This window comes from Alexandromys fortis, unplaced genomic scaffold (assembly GCF_014885135.2).
Source record: "Alexandromys fortis isolate MF-2015 unplaced genomic scaffold, M_Fortis_MF-2015_v1.1 scaffold_9, whole genome shotgun sequence".
NCBI classification, from domain to species: domain Eukaryota; kingdom Metazoa; phylum Chordata; class Mammalia; order Rodentia; family Cricetidae; genus Alexandromys; species Alexandromys fortis.
In genome coordinates this window covers 4,855,055-4,865,426 of record NW_026067892.1, presented here as the reverse complement: position 1 = coordinate 4,865,426, position 10,372 = coordinate 4,855,055, and the positions used below count along the sequence as shown (strand labels likewise).

Below are 10,372 nucleotides of genomic sequence, written 5' to 3'. Positions count from 1 at the left end.
CACTAAAAGCCAGGTAGTGGTGGCACGTACCTTTAATCCCAGCACTAAGGAGGCAGAGGCAGGTGGATTTCTAAATTCAAGGCCAGTCTGGTCTACAGAGTGAGTTTCAGGACAGCCACGGCTAAACAGAAAAACAAAACAAAACAAACAAACAATCAATCGCTAAAATGTAGAAAAAAAAAGAACACATTTAAAAAAGGAAAACGCCTGAATCAGGTTGGGTAGACAGTCCAATGGGCAAAGCACCTACTATACAAATTTGAGACCCCAAGTTCAGATCCTCAGCACCCACCTAAGGGCCAGGCACAGTAACATGCACCTGTAACCTCTGCACTGGGGAAACATGGACAGACGGATAGACCCCTAAAGCTCATTGGTCAGCCATTCTAGCAAAATCCATGAGCTCTAGGTTTGGTGAGAGACCCTGACTGCCTTCAAAAAGATAGAGATAGAGATAGAGATAGAGATAGAGAGAGAGAGAGAGAGAGAGAGAGAGAGAGAGAGAGAGAGACACCTTACCTTGACTTTTGGTCTTCACCACACGTGCATGTGTGTATTATCTCACATGCGTGCTCTCTCTCTCTTCTCTCTCTCTCTCTCTCTTTCTCTCTCTCTTTCTCACCACACACACACACACACACACACACACACTCCCCCCCCTTTCCACCATGAACTAATCTTTGGCTCTAGGGCCATACAAATGCAGGCCACCGTGGGATTTTGTAGTTTGCTAACTCCTGGTCTAAATAAAGTAGAGCTAACCAAAGAAAAATGTCTTTTTTTTTTCCTTTTTTTCCCTCATTTTTTTTTTTTTTTGGAAGAGAGTTTCTGTATAACCCTGGCTGTCCCAGAATACTCTTAACCCACCTAAAATGTTTACCAACTCAGTTGGTGATGTTTTATGCCATTGGGTAGGCCCTAGCATCCTATGTTCCTTTCCAATTGTCACACCAACACAGGACAACTTTCTCAGTCCTACCTGCTTCAGAAGTGAGCCTTAGTAACCCCGATCCAAAAAAACCTGGGCATTCTGGGCAAGTTCAGTTCTAGTATTTGCAGAGAGCAAAACCAGCACTAAAAGAGACAGACATGACAGCAGAAGGCTGAAGACAGCACTCAGGAGTGTCTGCATTTTTCTTGTTACTGATCCTCCTAAGAACTGATGGTCTTTGTCCAAATTAAACCTGATTTTTAAAAAATTTTATATACAATGGTGTTTTGCCTCCATGTATTTCTGGATGAGGATGTTGGATCTCCTGGAACTGGAGTTACAGACAACTGTGAGCTGCCATGTGGGTGCTGGGAACTGAACCCAGTTAACTGCTGAGCCATCTCTCTAGCCCTAAATCTGCTTTTTAATAAACCTGCAAAGCCAGAGCATTCTAAGAACACTAGCGAAGGTCTATCTTCAAAAGTACACTTTCTCCAGGAGCTCTTTTGGAATTAACCACCTAGCATAAAGTCCAGGGAGTTCCACTGTGTAAGAAGTCTCAGGTGACTGGGGCTCACAACTCATAAACAGCCCCAGTTCTCCTTCCCCAGCACAGACAGTCAGTCAATAAGTAACTCATTGGAAGGAAAACATCTGCCAAGAAACCACTTTAGTTTTCAAACAAAGCTTGAGAAGGTGCCATTTAAAACTTAATATCCAAATAAAATCAGATATTAAATCTTATTAAAACAAAACCTGTGCCAGGCTCAGTGGTACACTTACAACCCAAAACAACTCAGCCACATGGGAGGCTCAAACAGAAGAATGGTTTGAGGCAAGCCTGGGATACAAAGCAAAAAACACACTAAAAATCTACAGAATAAAAGACATAGCAAATTTCTAATAACAAAGACACGTGTGTTAGTGTAAGGTTGTGATTGCTGGCATAGTGCTATAGCATGAGTGTGCAGAGGTCAGGGGACAGACTCGAGACAGTCCTCACCTTCCACTTTTCTTGTTTGCTACTGCATTTGCCAGGCAAGCTGGCCCATGAGCTTCCAGGGATTCTCATGTCTCTCTGCCTTCCATCTCACAGGAGTGCTGGGATTTACAGATGTGCTACCACATGAGGCTTTGTGTGGGATCTGGGGATCTGAGCTTGGTTCACACTTGTGTAGCAAGCACTTTACCTGTTATCTCCTTAGCCCTAATAAAAGACATTTTACAGGTTTTAGAATTTGGGTTTTTTTTTTGTTTGTTTGTTTGTTGTTGTTGTGTTTTTTTTGTTTTTTTTTTGTGTTTTTGTTTTTTTTTGGTTTTTCAAGACAGGGTTTCTCTGTAGCTTTGGTGCCTGTCCCGGAACTAGCTCTTGTAGACCAGGCTGGCCTCGAACTCACAGAGATCCGCTTGCCTCTGCCTCCTGAGTGCTGGGATTAAAGGCATGCGCCACCACCGCCCAGCTAGAATTTGTTTTGATAGACCGAATTAGACGGTCTATTATAGCTATGAAATTCATTATCAAAATTTTAAGACTTTATGACTATCACTGGTATCAATACAAATGACACACAAAACTTACATAATGTCCTGTAGACAGTAAAACTGTCCTGTGAGAGATGGGTGCTAGACTATAGCATAATGGTAATATGTGCTTACCATGTACAGCGTCCCAGGGTCAATTCCTAGCACAAGGAAAGCAAAGGAAGGAAGTAGAAACAGGGACTGTAACTCCTGCATGCTGAGCACCCTTTCCCTAGGACAGTCTCTCTCCCTCGGGCATTGCCAGTGTTGCTGAGAGCCATCGATGGTGCACTACAGAAAGAGGCCTTCTGCCTGCACCTGCTGCCTTTCCACAGCAGAGTCCTTGTCAACCTGGCTAGTACCGCGGTGAGCAGATCAGAGGAAAGCCAGCTTTCAGATGGGAAACAGACAATGTCGGAAGCTAAGTGTTCAAAGGCATTGACACACTAGGCATAACCATCAGATATTTAAAAAAAAAAAGAAAAAACTGTGACACATTTTTAAATTAAATTTATTTCTTTATTGTGTGTTTGTACAATGCCACAGATAATGTGGAGGTTAAAGAGCAACTTGTAGAAGTCAATTCTCTTCTTCTACCATGTGGGATCTGGGAATGAACGCAGGTTGTCAGGCTTGGTGGCAAGTGCCCTTCTTTAACTGCTGAGCCATCTCTCTGGCCAGACTTTAAAATTTTAAAATAAGAAACAGTTATGTTAACATGCATAAAATTATATGATAACGCCAGATACAGAAGCACTTTAACAATTGATGCATAAAATGTATGTTTATAAACTAGATTCAGAAGTGGGCAAAGAACTTAAAAAAAGAAGTGTCTCCAAAGAAAACACACAACTGGCAAATAAACTCAGAAAAAGATGCTGAGCATCACTAATCACCAGAGAAATGAATTAAAATTATAAAATGACACCTCACACCCAGCAGGATAGCTATTAACAACTACACAGAAAACTGGTGCGCTTGCCCACTGTTCAAAAAGCTCTCGGTTCTTGCCCCAAAACAACAAAACACCCAAGAGCCAGGATGGCGAGAAGCTGGAAACCGTGAGTATTGCACTGCCATTGTAGAACAGCAGGATAGGGGTTAAGACATAACTAACATGATATCACAATCTACTTCTGAGACCACCAAAGCACTACAGGCATAGCCTCGGATACTGACAACTCATGTTCATGGCCATGTTATTCACAATAGCCAAAAGGTGGAAGGAACCAAGTGTTCAGCAAAGGGTGGGTGAACAAAATGCAGGACAGATATAGAATGGGACCGTATTAGGCTTAAAAATATGGAAATGCTGGCACAAACTAAAGTATGAAAAAAAATTTTACTAAGTGAAATGAGCCAATCATAAAAAGGCAAATGTATTATCCCACTTGTATGGGATACCTAAAATTGGCACCTTTCATACACACAGAAAGTCAAATGTGGTTGTTGGGAAGAAAAAGTAGTTAATGTGGAAAAAGGCAGCCACCAGCTCCGAGGCAGTGTGTGAATGGTGATGTGTGGGAAAGAACTCAGAAATCTCAGGTTCATGGCTAACAAAGGGAAGAGGATGAAGAATGTATAAGTGGGCACTGAGAGAATGTGAGATGGACTGGGTGAGGACCAGGCAACATGGTGGTTACAGAGGGAACCCTGGACTTCTGCTGTCTCATCCCACTGAGCACACATATACACTGTCACCTGAGAAGGCTTTACTCAATTAGAGGGTGGGCCAAATAAGTGACACAGGAATTTAGGATGACAGGATTCCCTGAGCAGAAATGACCTCACACACAACAAACATGGACAATCCACACTGATCTCTCCTCAAAAGGGAAGAAGGCCTGCAGTTCGACAATCAGGCTGATCACTCTATCAATCCAGAGACTGGCCCAAGACAATAAAGCCACCTGGGGTAGGGATGTTTGGAATCAGCTTCAGGGCTCTGTAAAGCAAAGTTCTGTCTGTGAGCTACAACCCTACCTAGTGGTTTTCAACATTATAAAGACACTCCAGATGTTTTCCTCCCTGAAAATACTTGGAATAAGAAGCTGCTCCATCCTCTTTCCATGCTCCTGAGGCATGTCCTGAGAACCACAGAACAGCAGAGAAACAGGAGTTTTCAACCACAGGCCAGGCACCACACTGACTGCCTTCTGCAGAGAATTTCCAGAAACAACAGCAGAACAGCAGGGGCGGCAGCAGGCTGGGAACCCCCGTCCTCTCAGCAAAGGAACACTTGGCAGCCTTTGTGGCCAGGCCTATGGACGCTTGGCACCAAATGACCGTACAGCCCAGACTTTGTTCATCCTACCAATCTCTGCCACCAACTTCTATACACAACATACTTCACTTTATACAGGCTCTAAACAGAACTGAAGACACATGGATTCAACACGGCTAGTTGTAAGCCACCTTAATCACCAACGACTCTTACCCTCAGCCACACCATTACATCAGGATATTCAAGTCCCCCAACTGTTGTATTACTTGAACTCCTTGTCACCTCTGCCATCAAAGAACCGTGTCAGGAAGGCTGGGGAGGGGCACATCCCCCCGTATTCCTGCCAAAGATCGCTGAATGTACATGGGTTTCTAATGAGGACCTTTAAAACTAAGTAGCTGAAACTGACAAAATCAAAAGTATCTGCAGCAGCTTCCAACTGCTGGAGGTGTCCTCTAAGTCTTGGAGGAAGGCAGACAGTAAGAGCAGGAGATCTAGCAGGGCCAGTGTGAGGCATGTCCACAAAGCATCCAGGTTGTCAAAGAAACCTCACCACACTCCCGAAGGACGCGGAGGGCTCTATTCAGCCTGGTTGCACCATGAGCTAATCCAGGGCTCAGATGAGACTCTCTCCACTTTGGTCCCATACTTTTGATAGCTATTTTAATACGGCCGGTTCTGTTTGACCCTGGGAAAGTTACTGCTCCCGGATCCACACTTGGAACTTTGGCAAATTTCTTTTCTTCTCAGCCGTTCTAGTTTTAACAATACCCGACCAAAAACAAGCTTGTAACCGAATGTTACTACTCCCGTAGTGACTTTGTTTCCACAATTCACAGGACTTTCCTAAAGTTAGGCCACAAAAGCCAAAGAAACGGAACTAAACATCCACCTGCTTGCAACATGAATCGGAGACCGTGGGGGAATGAGCTATCGTTCCATCCACGATTGCTCGATTCTAAAGCACAGGAAACTCTCTTAAGGTGCCTCCACTCCTGGTACCCTGGTAACAAAGTTTGCCAGGAGAAACCGTGAGCTTCAGCAATATCTCACACAATGGTGGGTCTAGACTCAACACGCTATTGCAGCGGGATGCTCGACAGGCACAGACCCCGGACTGAAAGGGTCTGCCGACTCCTGCATCACCTGGACACGGCCTGAGCAACAAAACGTGCTGGCAACGCGATCCCGCCTCGGTCAAATCCTTCCTCGGAGTGTTTAAAGAAAGCTCATTTTTCTAATGCCATGACAGGGGCCTGCTTTAGGGGCGGATTCTTCCATCCTTAGTGGAAAGCACCTACATCTAAAAAAATAAAAAAATCAAACCAGTCACTTCTGGAAGAAGCTTCCGTGTCGAGGCTGACACCTATGTCTCAGTTATCCAGAATCTCAGGCGCGCTCAAACTTGGGCCTCGCGGCCCGCGCTGCCGGGTGGCGTGGTGGGACCGATCGCGCAAGCCGTAGCCTCGGGAGCTCGGAGCCCCGAGATCGGCGGGCTCCGATCTCCTCATCTGTACCGCTTCCCTTTACAGGAACACACGGAGCAGGAGCAGCGGGCCAATCGCTCCCTAAGAAGCTATCCCTGATGGGCCGCGGACACGCGCGACACACTGTCACCGTCCGCGGACTCCCGCGGGAAGCCCCACGCTGGCTCGGGCCGCCCCTCTGGGCCGCGGACCCCGCCGCCATCTTCCTGCCTCGCAGCCCCCCCGACCTCGGTCCGCGCGCCCCCGCCAGCCCGCGCGCCCCCGCCAGCCCGCGCGCCGCGCTCCGTGAGCGACGGTTAGGCGCGCGCCTCGAGCGGGCCCAGCGTGGAGGCCCTGCCGCCTTCCAGAAATTTCCGCGCCCCTGAACCCGCAGAAGAAAACAAGCCGGGCGCGCCCCCGCGCCGCGGCCGCAGAGCCCCCTCCCCCATCGGCGCTCCCCTCCCCCGCCCCCGCCCCCGCCCCGGGCGCGGGTCAAGTGCGGCCCCGGGCACCGCCCGCCCGACCGCCCGCCCGACCACCCGCCCGGCCCGCGGCTGAAGAGGCAGCGGCGGAGGCGGCGGCAGCGGCGGCCTCGGCCGGTGTGATTGATAGGGACGGCGGCGGCGAGAGCGGTGGCGGCGGCGGCGGAGCGGTTGAGTGACAGCTTACCTGGGTGCCAATCTTCATCACACTGACAAGCGGCTGCAGCAATCGGGACCCGCAGTGCCGCGCCCGCGTCCAACCGTCACGCCGACGCTAGGCCACGCGACACAGCCTCGCTCAATGGGAGGAGGGCGACGCCGACGCGCGCCGCATCAATATTCACCGCGGGGGCGGGGCCTGCCGGGCTCCGGCCCCGCCTCCGCCCAGCGCGGCGGCGGGCACAGGGCGGGGCGGCGGCGGGCGGGGGCGAGGCAGGGGGCGGGGCGGGACCCGAAGGGGCGGGGCAGAGACCGGTCCCGCCCCTCGGCGCTCCCTCAGCCAGGCCCCACCCAGCGGCCGGGCCCCGCCGCCTGTAGTTTCCTGCCCCGCCCCAGAGGCAGGAGCTTACCATCTCATGATTATGCGATGAAGGCGTGGCCCGGATTGCGATAGGTCACGCCCCCTATGCGCCCGCCTCCGCTTTGGAGAGACGTTTTCCGAGCCGGGTGGAACCATCTGTAGCTCTGGCGGGGAGTACAGGCTGTACCATCTGAAGACCTGCGACTCTGGACCAGCTCCAGCCCTTCTGCCTGTGCAGCGGCTAGCAGTTCAGATTCTGGAGCTGGGGTAAGCGCTAGGGTCGGCGGGTGGTGCGCCTTTGAGGACTTGAGCGCCCGAGGTGTCTACCCTGAGAACTGACCCTGGATGCTGTCTCCCGAGCGCTAGGCTACACACTGACACACATGGTGTCTGGGAAGTGGTTACGGTCTGGCCTCTGGTCCGCTTAGCTTCACTCCCAAGGTTCTCAAGTGCACCGGGACTCCAGGCAAATAACTTGCTTTTCCTTAGGAGAACTGGAAAATGTTGTCTCTAGTTGGAGCTCTGCCTAGCCAGGTCATCTGCAGCAGCGTACCGACGGGTTCCGTGGCATCACAGAAAGATGGAAAGACAGAGATGGAAGCCCTGGGTTTGCCTGGCTTGTCTAGGTTCACTCGTTTTATGCAGTGGCCACCTGTGTGTGCGGTCAGTGCTTTGCATCCACGCACAGATTAAAGAAAGTGGTTCTGGTGACCCACACTCCTCAGGAGGAACGGGGTACACCAGGACTGGTGGCTGGAAGGGGCCTGAGGTAAATCCACCACGCACAGCTCAGAAAACTTGCTCATGTGTCCTCAGAGCTCCACAGACACGAGGAAGCCAGTGCAAGGCAGCCTTTGTAGCTACCGTTCAGTTCGTAGAACCCATGTGGAAGGAGGGAACAACTACCAACACATATGCATACTCATTTACACACACGCACAGTAGCAACAATAATATCTGAAAAAAATGAGTTAAGAGGCAGAAGATGTATTTTTCAGTTGATAGAGTGCTTGCCTAGCATACACAAAGGGGACATGCCCGTCCCAGCTCTTGGGAAGTAGAAGCAGGGGACCAGAAGTTCAAAGTCATCTTTGGCTACATACTGGACTCCTGGCCGGTATGGAATACATGGCACCATGTCTCAAAAACAAAAAGATACTAAGAATTTCAAGGGATCAACAAGGGGTCAAGGGAAGGTGTCCTGCTTCATTTTCTGCCGCTATGGCAAAACACCGACCAAAACACCTGGGAGAGCAAAGGGCTTATTTGGCTCACACTTCCACATTATGGTCTGAAATTTGTAGTGATATTTCATTTGTATTTTAATAAATAAAGCTTGCCTGAATTTCAGAGAGTAAGACAGCCCCGCTGGTCTCCTCACAGACCAGGCAGTGGCGGCAAACACCTTTAATCCCAGCAGCCACACTAGTTTGCCAGAGAAACCAGGCAGTGGGCTGGGCAGTGGTGGCGCTCGCCTTTAATCCCAGCACTCGGAAGGCAGAGGCAGGCGGATCTCTGTGAGTTCGAGTCCAGCCTGGTCTACAAGAGCTAGTTCCAGGACCGGCACCAAAGCTACAGAGAAACCCCGTCTCGAAAAACCAAAAAAAAAAAAAAAAGAAAAAAAGAAAAAAAAAGAAACCAGGCAGTGGTGGTGCACGCCTTTAATCCCGGCACTAGACAGGAATATAATACATAAAAAGGGAGGAGGCAGCTCTCACAGTCTCATCCTGAGCTCCCTGGAGTCAGGATGGCCATTTTGGACTAAGGCAGAGCTAAGAGTCAATGACTGGCTGTTTTGCTTTTCTGACCTTCAGGTTAAACCCCAATTTCTGTCTCTGGGTTTTTATTTATTCTGCTGCAGTCATTGAGGGAAGTCAAGGCAGGAACTGAGGCAGAGACCACAAAGGACCTCTGCTTACTGACTTGCTCTCCATGACTTGCTTGATCAGCTCGCTTTCTTAGACAACCCAGGACCACCTGCCCAAGGTAGGCACTACCCACACAATCTATGCCCTCCCACATCAACCAGCAATTAAGAAAATGTCCCACACAGGCGGATCTCTGTGAGTTCGAGGCCAGCCTGGTCTACAAGAGCTAGTGCCAGGACAGGCTCCAAAGCTACAGAGAAACCCTGTCTCGAAAAACAAAACAAAACAAAAAAACAAGAAAATGTCCCACAGATATGCCCAAGGCAAATCCGATGAAGGCAATTCTTCATTTGAGGTGCTGGCTTCCCGGGTGACTTTAGTTTGTGAAGTTGACAAAAATGAGCTAGTGCAGAAGGCGAAAGCCCTGGTAAACAGGGTCCTACGCAATGGCCCAATGGCCATGGCTGGTGTCAAGGAAGAGGCATAGGGGTTCGTCTCATCTGGGCTTTGCCTGAAGGTTTCTGTTCTCTTCCATCCAGCCTGTTGAAGCACCTAAGTTTGTCATGAGGATCCAGGTGCATGGTCACCCAAAAACAAGCTGCTGTCCCAGAACCCAGAGCCAGCCAAGTCCTCTTTCCCGGTCTGGCTTCAGAGTGCAGGAATCTAGTCTTCTTGCCTTATTCTTTTCTGCCATTCATTTCCTTGTTCATGCAAGTTCATCTGTGGGAAAAAAAAAAAAAAAGCTCTCTTGTTTATTCTGCAAGTGTGGCCCATCCATCAGGGGAGCAGAGCCCTTGCTTCTCTCATAACTGTTCACACAGGACTTCTTCCTAGAGCTGAGATCCAGGGTGACTTCTAAGGAAAGAGGTGTATTATACATTTAACTCTTTACCGTTTACTCTGTATCTTTGCAAAGCCTTTTTTAGCTTCATTATTAGGGGCTGGAAAGAAGGCTCCGTGGTTAAAAACATGTATTGCTCTTCCAGAGGCAGACCACCTGTGTCACCTCCTCTAAGAGATCCTACATCCTCTCTAGCATCTATAGGCACATACCCATAGAAACACATGTACACATAAATAAAAATAAATTATATTTAAAAGCTTCGTCACTGTTTTCCTAAGGACCAGGTTTCAGGGCACGAAAATGGAAAACCACACAGTAACTGTATGAGGAAATCAAGAATGGAATTCTGGGGGCTGGAGAGATGGCTCAGTGGTTAAGAGCATTGCCTGCTCTTACAAAGGTCCTGAGTTCAATTCCCAGCAACCACATGGTGGCTCACAACCATCTGGAATGAGGTCTGGTGCCCTCTTCTGGCCTGCAGACATACACACAGACAGAATATTGTATACATAATAA

At 49.1% G+C, this 10,372-nt stretch overlaps 1 protein-coding gene across 5 annotated transcripts in view; it reads right to left on the bottom strand.

Moving 5' to 3' along the window:
• Pknox1 (PBX/knotted 1 homeobox 1) overlaps positions 1-6,964 on the bottom strand; it is a 41,017-nt gene extending 34,053 nt beyond the window's left edge. For 3 of the 5 annotated variants that reach the window (XM_050138022.1, XM_050138056.1, XM_050138049.1), the window contains exon 1: positions 6,812-6,936. The gene's annotated coding sequence lies outside the window, so the exon portion shown is untranslated. Of the gene's footprint in view, positions 1-6,811 lie in introns of all 5 variants that reach the window. The other 2 variants (XM_050138041.1, XM_050138066.1) reach the window with 2 other exon arrangements.
• Between the last annotated feature and the right edge of the window lie 3,408 nt (positions 6,965-10,372).